Source organism: Cherax quadricarinatus, unplaced genomic scaffold (assembly GCF_038502225.1).
Source record: "Cherax quadricarinatus isolate ZL_2023a unplaced genomic scaffold, ASM3850222v1 Contig204, whole genome shotgun sequence".
NCBI classification, from domain to species: domain Eukaryota; kingdom Metazoa; phylum Arthropoda; class Malacostraca; order Decapoda; family Parastacidae; genus Cherax; species Cherax quadricarinatus.
In genome coordinates this window covers 205,697-228,181 of record NW_027195230.1, presented here as the reverse complement: position 1 = coordinate 228,181, position 22,485 = coordinate 205,697, and the positions used below count along the sequence as shown (strand labels likewise).

The 22,485-nt window shown below is 41.0% G+C and overlaps 1 long non-coding RNA gene across 1 annotated transcript in view; it reads right to left on the bottom strand.

Moving 5' to 3' along the window:
- LOC138851255 (uncharacterized) overlaps positions 1 to 20,820 on the bottom strand; it is a 40,050-nt gene extending 19,230 nt beyond the window's left edge. The window contains exons 1-2 of the long non-coding RNA XR_011391097.1: positions 20,720 to 20,820; positions 4,469 to 4,617 (exon numbers count right to left, since the gene is read on the bottom strand). This is a non-coding gene — a long non-coding RNA (uncharacterized lncRNA). The remainder of the gene's footprint in view (positions 1 to 4,468; positions 4,618 to 20,719) is intronic.
- Between the last annotated feature and the right edge of the window lie 1,665 nt (positions 20,821 to 22,485).

Sequence of the window (22,485 nt, the reverse complement as noted above, 5' to 3'; positions counted from 1 at the left end):
GTGTATCCTGGTAGAGGGTAGATATCTATTGTGTCCTGCTTAAGCCAGGTCTCAGTAAGAATAATGCAGGAGAAGGGTGTCTTTAGTGATTCAAGGAGTGCTAAGAGGTCATCATAGTGTTTGCTTAAGGACCTGATGTTGTAGTTAAGTACTGATAGACTTTTAGCATTGTTTAGGATAGTGCTGGCTTGTGATGCTGTGTAATAAAGGCAGTTACTTTCCAATAGGTTTTGATTGGGTGTCAGATTATGGAGGTTTAGATCAGGGTCAACGTGATCAATCATCTTCTAGGTTTAAATTATGGTTATTTATATCCTGAGTTGTGTGTTGAGTTCTAGTACTGATATCTGTAGTGGTAGGAAGTTTGGACAAGTATATAGCTAGAGTATTTTGGTCATGTAGAGTATAGTCACTACTACACATAATGAAGTTGATGTTGTCTATGTGTTGTGCTGGAATGAACTAAAGTACAACTAGGTATAAACTAGTAATATAAAAATACAAATTAAAAATAGAACAAGACTCTCACTTGTAATTGCACTAAGGTCTAATAATGACTTTTGTGGAGTCTATGTTTTGAGCTAGAATGAGCTATAGTACAATAGGTTTAATCTAATATAAAAATACAAATTAAAAATAGCACCCGTCTCTCACTAGTAATTGCACTATGGTCTAATATAGTGAATTTGGTATTGACTATGTATTGAGCTAGAAAGAGCTATAGTATAACTAGGTTTAGTCTAATAATATAAAAATACAAATTACAAATAGCACCAGTCTCTCACTAGTAATTGCACTATGGTCTAGTATAGTGAATTTGGTATTGACTATGTATTGAGCTAGAATGACCTAGAGTAAAACTGTGATTAATCTAATAATATAATAAAGGCACAAGACTCTCAATTGTAATTGCACTAAGGTCTTATATAAGTTATTTACAAGAATTAGTGTATAATTAGATTTAAATTGACAGGATAAAATACAAAAATTATGGTAGCAAAAGAATAATAAAAAAAAAATGATAAAAATAAAAATGGCAATGACTTGGTTATAATATGCTAGTAAGATGGTAGACAGGATAATATAAAAGTTGTAGTTGAAAATACTAGTTTAAAAAAGTATGGAATAAAAATGGTCAATAAAAGAAGTTTACAATAAGTTTGATCAATATAGTTTAAAGTAAAATTGGGCAATAATAGGGATTTAGAATAAAATTGGGCAATTGAGTATTTTTTAAAGTGAGGTAGAATTATTGAAGACAAGTTATGGTTAGTTTATAATAAAATAAGATGGAACAGTGATGTGGTAAGTTGTAAAAAAGGAGATAGATTCTGTAGATATTAAACACAATTAAGACTATGAGGTAGAATGGTCGTTGAATACAACAATGACAATCAAAAGTAGTTGGGGTATTAGAATTTTAGGGGGGCACAAATTTATGACAATATAACACTAACGGTGAACTATGGGTATTATCTGCACTTTACTCTGATTCTGTTAGTCCAGCCTCACTTAGGAATGTTTTAAGGTCGTGTTCTGTAGAGATGAAGTATCTCTTCCCAGTGGGCTGTTTCCTAACTGCGATTTTTCCATCCCTCACAAAGCACTGGTGGATTTTTTGGGCATAGCGTAATTTTCTTAGCCGATAAAGAAGGTTTTGTCTTGTTTTGGTAAGGCACTCATTGACGTAAACATCAGTTTTCATAGAAATAGATGTTTTTAGTAGGTTGTTTCTTTGTAGGCTAGTTTGGAATTTTAACAGCACTGTTTTTTTTACCTGCTTGGTAGCCCATCAGTTTGCAATCCTTTAGGTCGTCACTACGTATGTTAAGGCGAAGGTGGTCCTTGATAAGCTGTAGGGTGGTCTCCATGCAGGTCTCTTGGGTGACTGTGGCTGGGAGATGTTTGCTGTTAACTACAACAGCGTCAGTTAGCTGCTGTTGGTCATTATGGTCTTGGAAGTTGGTTATGACAGTGGCAAGTTGTTGGTCCACTCTTGATCTTTCCTCTGTAATGTTGGTAGTAAGTAGGGTGACTTGGTCTTTAAGTGTGTTGATGGTGTCTAGGGACTGGGTGTGGGTGTTGCTTTGTTGTTCTAGAGTGTCTAGTTTATGTTCTAGAGCAGTGATCTTGTTGAGGTAATCTGCATTGCTAGCCTTTAGTTCCTGCATTTCTCGAGTTAGTTTGGTGATCGTTTGGTTCTGAATCATAAGGAGTTTAGCTATTTCTGGGTCGGTGATCTTCTTGACATCAAATACTGGGAAGGAGTTATCTTGGACTGTAGCGGCGGTCATGTTTGTTGTTGTCTGTCATGTGTTGTGGTGGTGCCGGTGGGTGATGAGGGTTGTGTCCTGGCTGGCAGTACCACAAGTTTTCCTCGTGTTATTGCTGCTCTCACCTTTGATGTTAGGAGTCCTTAGCTGGTTACTGGATCTTCTTTTATTGTTCTGACCCTTGTCCATTGGCTGTGGCTTCGGGTGAATTGTAGGCGATGGGTGATGGGTGAATGTAGTGGAGTATCACTTCAGTGGCAGCGGGGTAGGAGGTGTAGTATGAGTCCTATTTGTTGGTAATTTGTGAACTTTTGGGTGATTTCTGCAGTTGCTTTATATCATTCTGGGTATCCACATATGTTAGTGTTATGCGGGTCTTGATTAGGTCATCACTGGGCTGCTGGGAACCTCAGGTAGAAGTAAAAATAGAGGACAAGGTTCCTGTTGCCGCTGCCGCTGTTAGACACCACTGGTGATTATGTGATTGTGTGCATGTGCGTGGGTGAGTGATAAGTGCAAGAGAGAACGATTGTGTGTAATTGGGATGTGCATGGGAGTGCTGAGTTCATGCGTTCTTAGTAGTTATTTAATATTGTTAATTAATGCCTTCTGCTGAAGGCTATCGTAGTAGCGTATAAAAGTAGAATGCTGCATGGGACAGCAATAAAGATAGGATTTGACTCCCATTGTAAACTAATTCAGTTTCTAATGTATATATATATATATATATATTATATATATATATATATATATATATATACATATGTATATATAAATAATATTAGGACAGCAGCTGGCGTTTTCACTACTGTAGAGTTGTTATTGTTTTCAATTTAATATGTTCTTAAGTTTAATTTAGTATGGTGAAATGCTTACATTTTGGTGAGCTGGGGTAAATAGGGGGGGGAGGGGGGTTATACTGCTTGCATTTTTGCGGCATGTAATTATTGTGTGTGGATATTGAAATTAGCAGTCGGGAAGGAGTAAGAGGATTCTTTATTTTGTATTACTTGAATAGTTATATTTTGTAGTAATGAATTATGTATATGGCAGTATTCACCTATCAGCTGCATGACATATTACTGCATATTGCAGTGTATAGAAATGCAAGGTTCTGAAGCTCGGGAGTGTCCATAACCCTAGCACTTATAAGTTAGGAGCTTGTTTCTTGGGTGGCAGGAGCTTGTTTCTTGGGTGGCATTGAAAATTGGGTTGGTCAAATGTTTGTTAGTGGGATGAATTGTAAAGGACCTGCCTAGTATGGGCCAACAGGCCTGCTGCAGTGTTCCTCCTTTCTTATGTTCTTATGAATTTATATTGTCTGTCGATGCTCTCATGCTGTATGCTTTTGTTAATGTATTGTATGTTATAAATAAAAAAAAAATTAGTTGAGTGTAACTTTAATCCTAGAATTTGCTTATACCTTTTGCATAGCCCGTTATTTTGCTGCTGAAAACAGATATTGAAGTCGCCCAGTATTATTGTCTCGCAATTGTTTTCAACTCCGGACAAGACTCTGGAAAAGTCTTCTAAGAACTGGTCCTGGGTAGGAGGGCGGTAACTAGTTCCTACTAAGATGGGTTTGGTCTTAGGAAGCAGCACTTCAAACCATAGAATCTCCAGTTTATTGTTATTTAAATCAGGTCTTGGGTTGTAAGCTAAGTCATTTCTAATGTAGGCACATACTCCACCACCCTTTCTGTTCCTATCTAAGCGTTTTATATTGTAACCATCTATTTTGACCTCGTCGTCAGTCACCGTATCATCCAACCAAGATTCAGAGATGGTTATAACTGTCGCCCTAATTTTGTTAGCTAGAATCCTAATCTCTGCCAATTTAGGAAGAAGTGATCTTGCATTGACATGAATAAAGTGAAGGCCTGTTTTCATAAAACAATCATAATCATCAATATATGGCAATGGGTCATTTGTATTAAAATTAGGTAAATCAACGTCATCACTGCTAAAGGGTAACTGTGCCAAAGTGCATTTGTTACACACAAAATGAATTCTGGCACCGTTGCTATAATTGTACATACATCCATCATGCACCCACCCCTGGACAGGCACCTTAAGCTCAGAGAAAAAAAAATATACCTCCCCAACCCTACTAACAATAGTAGTAATGAGGCAGATAGCCTCAATACTGCCATTAGTAGTAGTTTGAGGTATGATACATTTTTAAAATTCACTACCTGGTTTGTAGTGTCAGGAAGCTAAATGTTGCACATGACTTTCCACCGCCCAGCTTCATAACACTTGTGCACCCGGAAGTGTTTGCAGTGAAGATGTCTCCAGTGTTCTAATAGACATGGTCACCTCAGTCTTGTTTGTCAGGAGAATTCTGCTGGAAGTAAACAATTTGGAGGGTAAACTCTGCAACATATACATTACAACCCAGCCAAACCTACTCCTAATATACCTTAAATGTCACTGGTAAAATTCAACTTTTATTACTCTCCTCTGAATCAAACCTGATTAACTTTCAGGGTCCTGGCAGGTCGATGAGAGTTTACCACTTCACCCCTTTCCCTACCAGCCGGGCTGTGGCTCGTACGTGCGGCCAGCATTAACAGCCTGGTTGATCAGACCCTGATCCACCACGAGGCCTGGTCTCAGACCGAGCCGTGGGGGCGCTGACCCCCCCCCCCGAAACCCTCTCCAGGTACACCTGCACATTTACCCAAATAAAATTTCCTGTAACAATAGATATTACCCATAGGGGTTATACACAGCTTGGGGAATGTTAGGCAATCAGGTTTGATCCAAGGAAGGGGAGGGTACTTACAAGCAGTTGCATCATATCTTCAATAGTACAGAGGCATCTAAATTTAATAGGGAGATAGTTAGGATCATTAAGACAACATTGTATTTCCCTTACACTTCCACGTCCCTCATAGCACACTAGGCTAACAACCAACACTATGGGTTATCTAATCATTTGGAGGCCTGCTGTGTACCAGTCTCTTAACACACTACTATGCTAGCTTTAATTCATAACCTACCTTACCTGCCAGTTATGGCTGGCATCTCAGGCACAACCTGCTGTATAGCCCTTGTGGCTTAGCGCTTCTTTTTGATTATAATAATAATAATCAGGCACAACCTGAGGACCACTACATTCAATATCCCCCCCCCCCCACTCTACCTCTATTTTTTGGGATTTTTAACCTAGCAGGGTTAATTATCCTATTCCCACTAATACCAATCTAAATCACCCCCCTAACTACTCATCAGCACCAGATGTTAGTGAATCCTTTCTGCCGACTAACACTTCACTTCAGATCACAAGTTTACATTATTTTCATCAATAACGTCTGCTGCCAGAAGTGTTGCACTTCACTACTTATAAACTTTTTTTTTTTTTTTTATATATTTTATTTAAAACCAACAATAGACAAAAGGAAAAACCCTAAAGATGACAATATATGAACAAATAACTGAAAAAACGTTACATTAGATATTGAAACATTAACGAATAACATTACAATATAACAAATATGACCACTATTACCTACATATAAAATCAGATACCGAAGCTTAAAATTGTCCTATACTAGCTACATGTGGATAAGTTAACTTTCGCAAAAACATGCAAACCTATATTAACTCTTCCTCAAATTAATCATCCTTGCTCTTAATTTACACTAGAATAATAAAATACAAGTATAATAAAGAGCAGTTTGAATCAAAGAACATTCCACAATTATCATAAATTTACCCTAACCTAAGCCTAGTATTTCATCTGTATTATAAATGTCTAATCAACACGAAAATTTTACCACATACCTCTAACCATATTTGTTGGTGTACATGATACAACCTTGTATTACCATAAAGAGAAAAAAAGAACAATAAAAAAAAGGAAAACCCACTCTTCACCTTTAAAATCAGACTTCAATTTACCATTCATGTACATACATATAAATAAGTATATAAAGTATGTTGTCTAATTGAACACAATTACTTACAACGTCAGTTATAATATTACGTCAACTCAACCACGAATAATTCATCCATTCTTACAACTTCAAGGTTCGTAAAACTCTTAAACTACATACATAGTATTGCCACCATCTAGACAAATTAAAAAGAAAAACAATACCCAAATATATCAAAACAAACTATGCTTCTATTGGCACCAAATCAATTGTGCTTACAAAAATACATTGTAAATTAAACTGAAACATAAAAAGCCCTTTTTGACATTTACACATTGTATCAAAATCATAAATGCGCATAGAAAATATGTATTGAATATCATTGAAAATGTTCATGAGAAAAAACATTAAAGGTATATACAAGAAAGTAAACATACATACAATACATACATATATATATATATATATATATATATATATATATATATATATATATATGTCGTGCCGAATAGGCAGAACTGGTCAATTAGCAAGAACTCATTTAAAATTAAGTCCTTTCTGAAATTTTCTCTTATACGTTTAAAGATATATTTTTTTCATTAATGTTAATGTAAAAATTTTTAATTTTCACCAAAAGAATCTTAGAAATCTTACCTAACCTTATTAAAACAAGAGCAATTTATTTTAGCATAACCCAACTAAAAATATTTAAAATACGTTTTTAATAATTTAGTACTAAACAAACACAATCAAATATATTTTTTTCGTTAGGTTCAGAATGATTTTGGCGAAATTATTGCATACAGAAATTTTCACTTGTCCTATATGGCAAGATGAGCGTTGCTATTTAAGCCAAGATGGCAACTTCTGCCTATTCGGCACGACATATATATCTATATATATATACATATATATATATATATATATATATATATATATATATATATATATACATACACATACATACATACATACATACATACATACATACATACATACATACATACACAAATACACACACATACAACACATGCATATATATACACACATACACATACATAGTTATAAGTCGATAATTCCAAATATAACTGTATTGTACTTGAAACACTCGGAACAAATAATGTTAAAATTGCACCCCGGACATACCTCATATAACATTCATCAAACTCATCATGCTACCGCCCATTCTAGGAAACCAGCCCATTTCATCCCCCTTACCTGCCTTTCAACTCCCGTAAATCCCGTAAAGTGAAATTCCTATAACCCTCGCTTAAATCCCTCTCCCATCTCCCCCCATACACCTCATTTCTACACTTTGTCCTATAAAAAGTTGCTGTTAATGCATTAATTCTTTCACACACGTTCGCTCCTCTCATAGCCCAAGACATATAAATATAATCTGTAATTATATACCCTACCGCATTCTCTACCATCTGATTCACCCCACCTATGTCTAAGCTTAAAACCCTCAACACCTGCAAACCCCCCCCCCCTCCCACTAACCTTATTACCTTACCCAACCAAACCCTTATAGTTCAATACATTCGCAAAAATACACTATATGGAAAACAGTCTCCCATCCACAACAAGCCTTGCATATCCCATCCTCCCGTATTCTCTTATGGAATAAAACCATTCCAGACGGTAAGATCCCATGTAAAAATCTATACATTACTTCTCGTACTTTAGGTTTTAAACGTAATTTGTTCAAACGCCCCCAGATATTACGCCAATCATACATCGGATAAACACCTTCTACCACTGCCTTACCTTCCACCCCATCAAGGTTTCCCAATTTAATATGTGAAGGATCGCTCATGTTTATGATGACCCGTAACATTGCCTCACCGATTATGAACTCCCTACCCACCCACCACCATTGCATATCCTGACGTATCTTATGAAGTCCGCCTTCCCTCGCCCCCCCCCTCCCGCTTATAACTACGTTTCAAATACACACTCATAATCCTCTTTTCAACAGCTATAAGACCCAGCCCTCCTCGGCCAACCGGGAGTATGACAACCGCTCTACCTAACCATTCGCTTCCAGTACCCCAAATGAATCTAAAAACGCGCTTTTGTAACCTTTGTATCTCACTACGAAGTATCGGATATATTGCTGCTACATGCCAAAGTTTACTATATAATAGAACATTCGTTGTAATTACTCTTTGATGCAAAGTTAAGTGTGCAGCTCGTAAACCACTGATGCGCTTCAGTACACCATCTACAATACGCACTGAATTTTTGTTGTGCTAACTTGATATCACTTACATAAACGATCCCACATATCAGTAATTGGTCCACCTTTTTCCACCTTTCAACTACTTCACATTCCCCACTTAACCTATCCCCAAGATCCATATACTTCGTTTTCTCCTTATTAATTGACATGCCAGAAGCCTTTTCAAAAACATTTACTAACTTTTCCACCCGAGGCAAATCCCTGTTACCACTTACTAAAATCGTTGTGTCATCAACATATCCAACAATGCCAGCCCCCCCACCCCTTTCGTCACCAACCCCATTTGCTGCCAATAAGACCCTAATTCCTCTATAAAAGGGATCCTGTAAACACGCAAAAAATATTTGTGAAAGGGGACAACCTTGACGTAGACCCCTGCTCATCTGAATTTGTTCTCCTAACCTTCCATTTACCTGCACCCGCAAGGATGCATCTTGATACATTAATTTGGCCCATGACATAATTTCCTCTCCAAACCCCTGCCATCTCATAATCTTCCATAACGCTTCCCTTTCTACACTATCATATGCCGCCTCCCAATCTATAGCCAACACCTCCCCCCCCACTCCCAATTTTACTCTTTCTTCAATAAAACTTCTAATCAAACCATGCCCGTCATACATAGACCTTCCCGGCACCCCATATTGTCCCTTATCGATCACTTTACCCAGGACCCTTTTTATTCTGTTAGCTAAAATTCTTGCAAAAATCTTATAATCACCACACAATAACGAAATAGCACGATAGTCTTTAACTGTTAATGGCTCACCTTTAGGCACTAAAACGACCACAGCCATCCGCTGCTGTGCCCCTAAAACCCGATCCCGCTTAAGGATATTGAATAATCTTACCAAAAATTCTTTTAAAACGCTCCAATTTTGGAGATAAAAGTCACTGGGCAACCCATCAATTCCTGGTGCCTTACCTAATTGCGCCCCGGATAAAGCTTCCCATGTCTCGCACTCCGTTATCGGCCCTTCCAAAACGAATCGATCATGCTCTGTCAACTCACACTGCACAAACCTTCCAATTGACTGTAATGCTATTTCACTTATTCCCACACATTGCGTTTTCAACTTAACCCAAGCATCAATATACCCACTCATACCCTCAGTCGTCGTCAACACCTGGTCCACTTTATACCCTTGCATACCTACCTGAACATTCAACCCCATTAACTCCATTGCCTTGCGACGTGTGTGTTGACTCCGCAACACACACGCCGAAGGCCGATCTCCCCACAAAACCTCCTCAATCCCGCCCTTAAGCCTTTCCCCATCAAACCTCTCATTTTGTAAATTCCGGATATTTTCCTTCAAACTTTCAATTTCAATAACAGGATAATTAGCATTAATTTGTGCATAACAGTCGCGCAACTGCCCCTCTAAATATTTTTGAAAACCGTATTGTAACTGATTATATCTCTTCCCTCGATTAATATAATATTCCTTAATACGTTTTTTAGCTATTGTTTCCCACCAATTAACCATGGCAACATCCCCTGGTGCTTCTACCACTAAACGATCCCACATATGTCCAAAAGACAAAAGACTATCCTCTTCCTTTAATAACTTTACATTCAATTTCCAAAATGATGGACCCCTCCGCGGCACACCCTCAATATCCACATCTATTACCACTCCTCTATGATCCGAAAAAAACACATCTATCACATCCACCCTCCGCACAGTAACCGCACAAGGAACGTACATTCGGTCCAACCTCGCCGCATAACCTCGTTTAATGAAGGTATGCTCTACCATCCCTCCCCCCCCACACACATCCTTTAACCCCACCCCGGTCAATATATCCCCCAATATACCCAAACAACACCCCGCACCTCTGGGCTCCACATCTTTACGACGTATCACGCAATTCCAATCTCCGCCTATTATTGCAACATTCGGTAAACCACGTAAAAAATAGACCAGCACGTCCCGAACAAATTTAGTTTTAATACTCACGTCACCCTCAGCCGGACCATATACACATACTAAACTAATGGGAACCCTACCCCAAGTTCCATCCACTCTAATTACCCTCCCCTCCCCCCCTTCACTACGCCTTACTATAAACGGGCTAGTTTCCTTTACCAAAATGGCAGCCCCACCTTTCAAACGTGTCGCATGTTCCATGTACACATTATAACCACTCATATCCAACTCATAACCAGGCCTAAAATTATGTTCCTGTAAGAATACCACATCCACACCAAGTCGCACCAAATACTCATTAAACCACTTAAGCTTCCTCTCAGCTCTCAACCCGTTAATATTTATAGTAAAACACTTGAATTCAACAAATGGGTTTTCCTTTTGTCCCCGGCATTGACTTTACCCCAGTTCGTTTTGCAACACCTCTGTCCGTGTAATCCGAGTCCGTGTAATCAGAGTGTATAGGTTAGCGTTCTCTGGATTGGGATGATTATGTTGATGTTGTATTGTGCATAAATTTTGATGTTGGGCCAAGTGTTGGGCAACATTTGGACGTTAATGTAAATATTGTGTATTCTGCAAGTTTTTATATAAATTATAACAATAACTCTAGTTGGGATAGTGCATATAGACATTGCTAAGACTTTTGTTAGTTGGTATGCAAATAATCAAATGGTTGGGCAAAAAACTGTCTTACAATAACATGATACTTAATGATTTAGTTTATAATGAGTTTTCATATCGTGTGTGTGTGTGTGTGTGTGTGTGTGTGTGTGTGTGTGTACTCACCTATTTGTACTCACCTATTTGTGGTTGCAGGGGTCGAGTCCTAGCTCCTGGCCCCGCCTCTTCACCGGTTGCTACTAGACCCTCTCTCTCCCCGCTCCATGAGCTTTATCAAACCTCGTCTTAAAACTGTGTATGGTTCCTGCCTCCACTACGTCATTTTCTAGGCTATTCCACTGCCTTACAACTCTATGACTGAAGAAATACTTCCTACTATCTCTCTGACTCATTTGTGTCTTCAACTTCCAATTGTGGCCTCTTGTTTCTGTGTCCCCTCCCTGGAACATCCTGTCCTTGTCCACCTTGTCTATTCCACGCAGTATTTTATATGTCGTTATCATGTCTCCCCTGACCCTCCTGTCCTCCAGTGTCGTCAGGCCGATTTCCCTTAATCTTTCTTCATAGGACATTCCCCTTAGCTCTGGAACTAACCTTGTTGCAAACCTTTGTACTTTCTCTAGTTTCTTGACGTGCTTTATCAAGTGCGGGTTCCAAACAGGTGCTGCATACTCCAGTATGGGCCTGACATACACGGTGTACAGTGTCTTGAATGATTCCTTACTAAGGTGTCGGAATGCTGTTCTCAGGTTTGCCAGGCGCCCATATGCTGCAGCAGTTATCTGATTGATGTGTGGTCTTCTGTGCCCTTCCCCTATCTTCATGACTTTGCATTTGGCAGGATTAAATTCGAGAAGCCATTTGCTGGACCAGGTGTCCAGTCTGTCCAGGTCTCTTTGAAGTCCTGCCTGGTCCTCATCAGATTTAATTCTCCTCATTAACTTCACATCATCTGCAAACAGGGACACTTCTGAGTCTAACCCTTCCGTCATGTCGTTCACATATGTGTGTGTGTGTGTGTGTGTGTGTGTGTGTGTGTGTGTGTGTGTGTGTGTGTGTGTGTGTGTGTGTGTGTGTGTGTGTGTGTGTGTGTGTGTGTGTGTGTGTGTGTGTGTGTGTGTGTGTGTGTGTGTGTGTGTGTGTGTGTGTGTGTGTGTGCGCGTGCGCGCGCGCGCGCGCGTACTCACCTAGTTGTACTCACCTAGTTGAGGTTGCAGGGGTCGAGTCCAAGCTCCTGGCCCCGCCTCTTCACTGGTCGCCACTAGATCACTCCCTGAACCATGAGCTTTATCGTACCTCTGCTTAAAGCTATGTATGGATCCTGCCTCCACTACATCGCTTCCCAAACTATTCCACTTCCTGACTACTCTGTGGCTGAAGAAATACTTCCTAACATCCCTTTGATTCATCTGTGTCTTCAGCTTCCAACTGTGTCCCCGTGTTGCTGTGTCCAGTCTCTGGAACATCCTGTCTTTGTCCACCTTGTCAATTCCTCTCAGTATTTTGTAAGTCGTTATCATGTCCCCCCTATCTCTCCTGTGTGTGTGTGTGTGTGTGTGTGTGTGTGTGTGTGTGTGTGTGTGTGTGTGTATATATATATATATATATATATATATATATATATATATATATATATATATATATATATATATATATTATATTATATTGGGGGAATGGTGTTTTTTTTTAGTTGCAAACTAAGTTAAGGGGAAGGGGTTGGGCCACTATTTTGTGGCGGCAAGGGTGCCTCATCCTGCACTTTTCAGGTTTTAAGATAAGATAAGATTTCGTTCGGATTTTTAACCCCGGAGGGTTAGCCACCCAGGATAACCCAAGAAAGTCAGTGCGTCATCGAGGACTGTCTAACTTACCTATTTGCTGCTAGGTGAACAGGACAATAGGTGTAAGGAAACGTGTCGGAATTTCCACCCGCCGGGAATCGAACCCGGGCCCTCCGTGTGTGAAGCGGGAGCTTTAGCCACCAGACCACAGAGTGTTATCAGTGTGTATGGATATAGTGTCCACTGGCGTGGTATGGATTGTGTTGATGTAATTTGTGTAAGTTTTGACAATGGTCCATATGTTGGACAACATTTTCATGTTGCGTACAATTTGTATTCTGAGAGTTTTTAAATAAAATATAAAAAAAAATCAATAATAAAGGCTGGGCTTCATGAAACAAGTCAATAATTTACTTCCGAGATAATTGCCTCGAACGCCAGCCGGCCTCCCGTCTCGGAAAAAAAAATAAAATCGCGTTTGTTTCAGGGTTTACTGGTAATCTAATGTAGTTAGCCTCTCCAAAATATCGTTTTCTCTTATTCAATGCCAAAGAACACGTTATAGGAACGAGGGGAGATGATGTTATATTAAAAAAGGCAGGTATACACCCGCCATATTATGGACTATTTTACTAATCTTAGTATATATATCATGTTTATGTCATTTATAATGTTTATTATGTCATATTAGATCACTCACCCATTTGACCATAAACAGAAATATTAATCTCAATCTTAAAATAATGAATCCTGTGATACTCCAATACTGAAACTATGTACTGTGCCAAAACAAAAGCATTCACATTGCTAAACTCACAAACTAGTATTTAGTCACTTAGCCATAATACCAACTTACCTCATAATTTGTAATATTTTAAACTTAAGAATTAAACTATGTCTGCCCGAAATGCCTAGCCATGCTAGGTGTTCTAGTGGTACACTCTGTAATCATTATTTTACATGTAAACCACACAATAACCAAATTCTGTAAACTCAGCATTGTAATCCTTATAGAGAATAAACTTTGAATTGAATTGAATTAAGTTGACAGCATAAAAATGAAGAATTTTCTCCTGACTCCCCAAAGCAGGAGGAATGTTCCCTGACGATTCCTGATTGGCTGGAAGTCCACGTATGAGCTCTGCCCATACTCATATGATGCCAAATAGCCTATATTAGAAAGAAAACAATGAATAAGAAAAAAAGGAAAAATTCCTAAAACGGGATTTGAGCAGTCATGATGGCCACCGAATATGTCACCATACATGATATAAATAACTAATTCCTTGTAGAAACGTCGTACGATATTGATTCTTGCTGCCCGAGTTAAGCTATTTTTCTATACCAATAAGTCAATTTTTATATTTTTTTTTTCGCTCGCGCGCCACGCACGTCATGTCTCCCATGGTGTCTAAGTAAGTTCAAGGGGGGGCCTAGGTAAGATCAAAGGGGGATCCAGGTAAGATCAAGGGGGGTCCAGGTAAGATCAAGGGGGTCTAGGTAAAATCAAGGGGGTCTAGGCAAGATCAAGGGGTCTAGGTAAGATCAAGGGGGTCTAGGTAAGATCAAGGGGGTCTAGGTAAGATCAAGGGGGGTCCAGATGAACATCAAAATGGTATACAATACCGACAGGTTGTTAGGTAAGACACATATGCAACAGTTAGACAACTTTATTCCGAAACGTTTCGCCTACACAGTAGGCTTCTTCAGTCGAATACAGAAAGTAGGCAGGAACAGTAGAGATGTGAAGACGATGTAATCAGTCCATCACCCTTAAAGTCGTAGAATTTGAGGTTGTCAGTCCCTCGGCCTGGAGAAGTTCAGTTCCATAGTCAGGAACTATCTAGATAGTTCCTGACTATGGAACTGAACTTCTCCAGGCCGAGGGACTGACAACCTCAAATTCTACGACTTTAAGGGTGATGGACTGATTACATCGTCTTCACATCTCTACTGTTCCTGCCTACTTTCTGTATTCGACTGAAGAAGCCTACTGTGTAGGCGAAACGTTTCGGAATAAAGTTGTCTAACTGTTGCATATGTGTCTTACCTAACAAGGGGGGTCCAGGTAAGATCAAGGGGGGTCCAGGTAAGATCAAGGGGGGTCCAGGTAAGATCAAGGGGGGTCCAGGTAAGATCAAGGGGGGTTCAGGTAAGATCAAGGGGGGTCCAGGTAAGATCAAGGGGGTCCAGGTAAGATCAAGGGGGGCCCAGGTAAGAGCAAGGGGGTCCAGGTAAGATCAAGGGGGGTCCAGGTAAGATCAAGGGGGGTCCAGGTAAGATCAAGGGGGGTCCAGGTAAGATCAAGGGGGGTCCAGGTAAGATCAAGGGGGGTCCAGGTAAGATCAAGGGGGTCTAGGTAAGATCAAGGGGGGTCTAGGTAAGATCAAGGGGGGTCCAGGTAAGATCAAGATGGGTCTAGGTAAGATCAAGATGGGTCTAGGTAAGATCAAGATGGGTCTAGATAAGATCAAGGGAGTCAAGGTAAGATCAAGGGGGTCTAGGTTAGATCAAGGGGATCATACATAACATCAAGGGGGTCTAGGTAAGATCAAGGCAGGTCTAGGTAGGATCAAGGGGGTCCAGGTAAGGTCAAGGTGGGTCTAGGTAAGATCAAGGCGGGTCTAGGTAAGCTCAAGGGAGGTTTAGGTAAAATCAAGGGGATCCTAAAGATCAAGGGGGTCTAGGTAAGATCAAGGCAGGTCTAGGTAAGATCAAGTGTCTAGGTAAGATCAAGGGAGTCGAGGTAAGATCAAGGCGGGTCTAGGTAAGCTCAAGGAAGGTTTAGGTAAGATCAAGATCCTACGTAAGATCAAGGGGTCTAGGTAAGATCAAGGGGTCTAGGTAAGATCAAGGGGGTCCAGATAATATCATACGAGTCTAGGTAAGATCAAGGAGGTCTAGGTAAAATCAAGGGGGCCTAGGTAAGATCAAGGGGGCCTAGGCAAAATCAAGGGTGTCTAGGTAAGATCAAGGGGGTCTAGGTAAGGTCAAGGGGATCTAGGTAAGATCAAGGTGGTTTAGGTAAGATCAAGGGGGTCTAGGTAAGATCAAGGAGGTTTAGATAACATCAAGAGGATCCTACTTAAGAGCAAGAGGGTCTGGGTAAGATCAAGGGAGTCTAGGGAAGATCAAGGGGGTCTAGGCAAGATCAAGGGGGTCTAGGTAAGATCAAGGGGGTCTAGGTAAGATCAAGGGGGTCTAGGTAAGATCAAGGGGGTCTAGGTAAGATCAAGGTGGTCTAGGCAAGATCAAGGGGTCTAGGTAAGAACCAGGGTCTAGATATGACCAAGGGGGTCTAGGTAAGATCAAGGGGATCAAAGTAAGATAAGGGAGTCTAGATAAGACCAAGGGGGTCTAGGTAAGACCAAGGGAGTCTAGGTAAGACCAAGGGAGTCTAGGTAAGATCAAGGGAGTCTAGGTAAGATCAAGGGAGTCTAGGTAAGATCAAGGGAGTCTAGGCAAGATCATGGGGTGTAGGTAAGATCAAGGGAGTCTAGGCAAGATCATGGGGTGTAGGTAAGATCAAGGGAGTCTAGGCAAGATCAAGGGAGTCTAGGCAAGATCAAGGGAGTCTAGGCAAGATCAAGGGAGTCTAGGCAAGATCAAGGGAGTCTAGGCAAGATCAAGGGAGTCTAGGCAAGATCAAGGGAGTCTAGGCAAGATCAAGGGAGTCTAGGCAAGATCAAGGGAGTCTAGGCAAGATCAAGGGAGTCTAGGCAAGATCAAGGGAGTCTAGGCAAGATCAAGGGAGTCTAGGCAAGATCAAGGGAGTCTAGGCAAGATCAAGGGAGTCTAGGCAAGATCAAGGGAGTCTAGGCAAGATCAAGGGAGTCTAGGCAAGATCAAGGGAGTCTAGGCAAGATCAAGGGAGTCTAGGCAAGATCAAGGGGTCTAGGCAAGATCAAGGGGTCTAGGCAAGATCATGGGGTCTAGGCAAGATCAAGGGGTCTAGATATGATCAAGGCGGTCTAGATATGATCAAGGCGGTCTAGGTAAGATCAAGGGGTCTAAGTATGATCAAGGGGTCTAGGCAAGATCAAGGGGTCTAGGCAAGATCAAGGGGATCTAGGCAAGATCAAGGGGATCTAGGCAAGATCAAGGGGATCTAGGCAAGATCAAGGGGATCTAGGCAAGATCAAGGGGATCTAGGCAAGATCAAGGGGATCTAGGCAAGATCAAGGGGATCTAGGCAAGATCAAGGGGATCTAGGCAAGATCAAGGGGGGTCTAGGTAGGATCAAGAGATCTAGAGATGATCAAGGGGATTCTATATAAGATAAAGGGGATCTAAGTAAGATCAAGAGGGTCTAGGTGAGATCAAGGGGGTCTAGGTAAGATCAAAGGGGGTCTAGGTAAGATCAAGGGGGTCTAGGTAAGATCAAGGGGGGTCTAGGTAAGATCAAGAGGGTCCAGATAAGATCAAATGAGTCTAGGTAAGATCAAGGAGGTCTAGATAAGATCAAAGAGGGTCCAGGTAAGATCAAGGGGGTCTAGGTAAGATCAAGAGGGTTTAGGTAAGATCAAGAGGGGTCTAGGTAAGATCAAGAGGTCTAGGTAATATCAAGGCGGGTCTAGGTAAGCTGAAGGGAGGTTTAGGTAAGACCAAGGGGATCCTACTTAAGATGAAGCGGGTCTAGGTAAGATCAAGGAGGGTCTAGGTAGGATCAAGGGATCTAGGTAAGATCAAGGGGTCTAGATAAGATCAAGGGAGTCTAGGTAAGATCAAAGGAGTCTAGGTAAGATCAAAGGGTCTAGGTAAGATCAAAGGTTAAATCAAGGGGATCATACGTAAGGTCAAGGGGGTCTAGGTAAGATCAAGGGGGGTCTAAGTAAGATCAAGGGGGTCTAGGTAAGATCAAGGGGGGTCTAGGTAAGCTCAAGGGAGGTTCAGGTAAGCTCAAGGGAGGTTTAGGCAAGATCAAGGGAATCCTACTTAAGTTCAAGAGTGTCTAGATCAAGGCGGGTCTAGGTAAGATCAAGGTGTCTAGGTAAGATCAAGGCGTGTCTAGGTAAGATCAAGGTGTGTCTAGGTAAGATCAAGGGGGTCTAGGTAAGATCAAGGCGGGTCTAGGTAAGCTCAAGGGAGGTTTAGGTAAGATCAAGGCGGGTCTAGGCAAGATCAAGGCGGGTCTAGGCAAGATCAAGGCGGGTCTAGGCAAGATCAAGGGGGTCTAGGTAAGATCAAGCCGGGTCTAGGTAAGCTCAAGGGAGGTTTAGATAAGATCAAGGGGATCCTAAAGATCAAGGGGGTCTAGGTAAGATCAAGGTGGTCTAGGTAAGATCAAGGGAGTCTAGGTAAGATCAAGGGGGTTTAGATAACATCAAGAGGATCCTACTTAAGATCAAGGGGGTCTAGGTAAGATCAAGGGGGTTTAGATAACATCAAGAGGATCCTACTTAAGATCAAGGGGGTCTAGGTAAGATCAAGGGAGTCTAGGCAAGATCAAGGAGTCTAGGTAAGACCAAGGGGGTCTAGGTAAAACCAAGGGGGTCTAGGTAAAACCAAGGGGGTCTAGGTAAGAACAAGGGAGTCTAGGCAAGATCAAGGGAGTCTAGGCAAGATCAAGGGAGTCTAGGCAAGATCAAGGGAGTCTAGGCAAGATCAAGGGAGTCTAGGCAAGATCAAGGGAGTCTAGGCAAGATCAAGGGAGTCTAGGCAAGATCAAGGGAGTCTAGGCAAGATCAAGGGAGTCTAGGCAAGATCAAGGGAGTCTAGGCAAGATCAAGGGAGTCTAGGCAAGATCAAGGGAGTCTAGGCAAGATCAAGGGAGTCTAGGCAAGATCAAGGGGTCTAGGTAAGATCAAGGGTCTAGATATGATCAAAGGGGTCTAGATATGATCAAAGGGGTCTAGATATGATCAAGGGATCTAGATATGATCAAGGCGGTTTAGGTAAGATCAAGGGGTCTAGGTAAGATCAAGGGGTCTAGGTAAGATCAAGGGGTCTAGGTAAGATCAAGGGGGGTCTAGGTAGGATCAAGAGGAAGGGGATTCTATATAAGATAAAGGGGATCTAAGTAAGATCAAGAGGGTATAGGTAAAATCAAGAGGGTCTACTTAAAATCATGGGGTCTAGGTAAGATCAAGGTGGTCTAGGTAAGATCAAGGGGGGTCTAGGTAAGACCAAGGGGGTCTAGGTAGGATAAAGGGGGTCTAGATAAGATCAATAAGTCTACAGAGTCTGTAAATATACACTGTATAACCCAATTGCAAAACAAATGCTCCCCCCCCCAGACGCTCTAATACAGACTGGAGTTGTAAGCACTAAACCCACAAGGTTATGCTACTTTAAATATTTTTGGGGACTTCAAAGTATAAAATTACTTGGTCATGTCCTTTACGACCCTAATGAAAATAGGAAATTTTGGTTAATTAAACATTCCACATTTCTGAGGACTTATTGATTTTCTGGCTATAATATATATTCTGTCTAAGGAAAATTTATCCCGTCATGTTGAGCTAAAACTTTGGTTGTGTAGTTTTAAAAATAGGTCAGACAAGAGAGTTGAGTTAGACCTGCCTAACACGGGTCAATAGGCCTGCTTCAGTGTTCTTATTTGTTTTAATGGACATGCCTGAGTTAATAGGCTTTCCTTACACCCGGCATCAAGACCTCTGGCATTACCCTCATCACACTAAATTATCTTAGTGTAATTATTAACCAGTTGTCCCAGTAAGGGGCAACAGGCCTATTGCAGTGTTCCTCCTTTCTTATGTTCTAAGTCAGGACGACATTATGACATTTTCATTAGGATATTTGTACTCCCCCAGGATGCGACCCATACCAGTAGGCCTGCTGCAGTGCTCCTCCTTTCTTATGTGAACAGTACTAATGGATATAAGGGAACATGCCCACTTGTGCCCGCGATCGAATTCCAGTTCTTCAGTTGAGGCCGCTGCCAACTGAGCCATGATATATCACATACACATTTCATCTCTGCTTCCTAAACTCTTGCAGGATGGGTATAGGCTGCAAGATATTAGACTAACACTTCCTAAAATTTAATCATTTTTCAAATCTAAGCTTTACAACCCATTTCTCCAATTTTTATCTCCACCCCATTCAGGGTAACCTATAGAATACATTCCTCATTATTTCCTGGCCAGATATTTCACCTCTGGTCGGGAGATAAGCTAATATGTACTTCCCACTAAGCTACTTTTGATATCAATTCCTTACAATCTTTCCTATACTCTCCCCGCCACTCTACCACCTAATACAATTACTATCTGCTACAATAACCAAACTTTAGTGGACTTCTAACCTGGAAATACCTTACAAGTGGACGACGTCTCCAACCGTTACATCTCCACATTCCTGGAGTAACCCCTCTCCAGGTATACTCCAGGTATAACACAATGTTATGGGTCAAAGCATTTTTTAGTGTGGTTGTCTCCACTCCTCAAACTGGTCAGTGTTGCTGTGCTGATTACTGTTGAGGCAAACACAGCCAGGCACAGCAATTACCACACCAGGAACATTATGACCAACATTAATGTAATGTAAACTAATAACATTACTGCCTGACTGATATACCCATTAATGTTTAACATAGTAAAACTATTTTCTTTAATCAATATTTCTTACACATTAACCTGATGACTAACAATTTGTTTACATGGAGGCCTTTTCTGGGTCACAAGGAGCAAGTTCCTTAGATCAAGAGACCTTCACTAAGTTATTTTTCAATGGAAAAATATAGCCCAGAAGTATGGGTTATGCAACTCCTAGTGTGAGAGTTATTGTTTGATCAGAGGAAGGGGAGTAGCTCCAGTTCCTCGCATCAAAACCCCTCCACAGGGTCAATCCCCCCCTCTATGACATTAGGCCCCCCAAAAATTATATTAAAACTCAAAATATTAATAATTTAGTGTGCAAACTGGTAACGGGGAACAGGAGTTGCAACTGGTGCCGGGGACCAGAAGCTGCAGCTCAACTCTGCTGATGCACTTACAAATACGTACTAGACGATACTTACGTTATTTAGGAAGCGGCAAAGCCGCCGGGTCGGCAGGAAGAGGAGCAGCACGTCTCTCCTCTACGACCTGTGAAGTTCAACTGACCTTTAGTGAACTTGAGGTTGGTCACTGTCCTGACCTGCACTATAACACCATTACTGATAACCTGCGTAATTCTGACTACCACCAATAGATGGCACTACTACATCATTACTATCAGGCATATTACACCTTTAGCATATCGTGCCCTCCATTGCTCTATGACACTAGTGGGGTTAGCGCCTAGTTATGATTGTGTGAAGACACTACAAAAAAGCTCTACAAAAACACAATATTACAAAAATTGTAAAAACTACAAAGAAAACAAAAATTCACCAAACACTACAAGACCTCAAGGTAGGTAGGTTATCAGGAGTAGGTAGATAGGGAGATGAAGGTAGGTGATAAATTAGACACATGTGCAACTCTTGGGTATCTTTATTGAGGAAACGTTTCGCCATACAGTGGCTTCATCAGACTGATGAAGCCACTGTATGGCGAAGCGTTTCCTCAATAAAGATACCCAAGAGTTGCACATGTGTCTAATTTATCAACATGTCGGTTCTCTGAACCATTCATCTACATGAAGGTAGGTAGGCAGGGATGGGCAGGTAGTCAGGATGGTTAGTTAGGCAGTGGAAGATACCAAGAGATAAGCAGGAGGCGTGATGGAGATGGGAAAAAATAAAGATGAAATTAGAGGTGTAAGGACTCAAGAAGAGAGGGAGTAAGGTAGGGGTGGTAGAATTTAAGGAAGAGAAAAAGAGACTACGAGTAAAGAAGTTAGGGATGGGGAGTGAAGAATGGAGAACGGGAGCAAGGATGGAAGAAAAAAAGATAAAAGGAAATGGTGGTAGGAAGTGATGGAGGAAGGAGGTAAATTTGGATTGAGGTAAAGATGGAAGGAGGAATGAAAGTTGCAATGGGGGACTGGAAGGATGTAGAGAGGAAGTAGTGGAAGGGGGGAGGGAGGGAGGCGAGAAGCTGCTAGTGGTGGTGGTGGTAGGTGACCGTGGCAGTCTGGTTTAGTCGTTGTGATCTCGGCACGGGGAGAGGTTGAAGTTGAGTGCCACACCTAGGGGGCCACGCTGTTGCTGTCGCTGACCCGAATTCCGCAGCTTTCACTCCTGTTATAGAATCCATCATCCCCTTTACACCTACACTCTAGGGAATTCTTGTAGTAAAACTTTCGCCTCGATCATAAGTAATTTTGACCTCTGGCGTGGTAACAGTGACCTAACCAGTAAGCATCATTCATAACTAAAGTATTCAACACTCCTTCAGGTGCCCACCTGCTGTGGGAAGATGGACTCGTCTTAAAAAGATCCAAGTTAATTATAGCAAACAAACAAAAAAAAAAACGAAAAGTTTCCTACTCGGGAGATAAGTCAAGGAGACACCCAGAAATTTAAAAGAAATGTGGGACTTTAAAGAATTGAGACAGTTTATATCGACTGCCTTACAGAGACCTGGATATTTATATTTAGCCAATCCTGAAGTCATGTGTACTTGTGTGTGCATGTATGTGTGCGTGTTCCAGGTGTGCATTTAAAGTGATAGTAGGTCGGCATGTGTGCATCAACATGCGTATACCTACCTGAATTTCAATGTGTCAGATTATTTTAGTAAAAGTGTAAAGCGAAGGAATGATTATTAAACCCCGATTAACTGCACACTAGAATATTAAAAACAGCTATGAAAAAAATAAAAATGTATTTACAATATGTAGAAGGAAAAAAACTGTCAT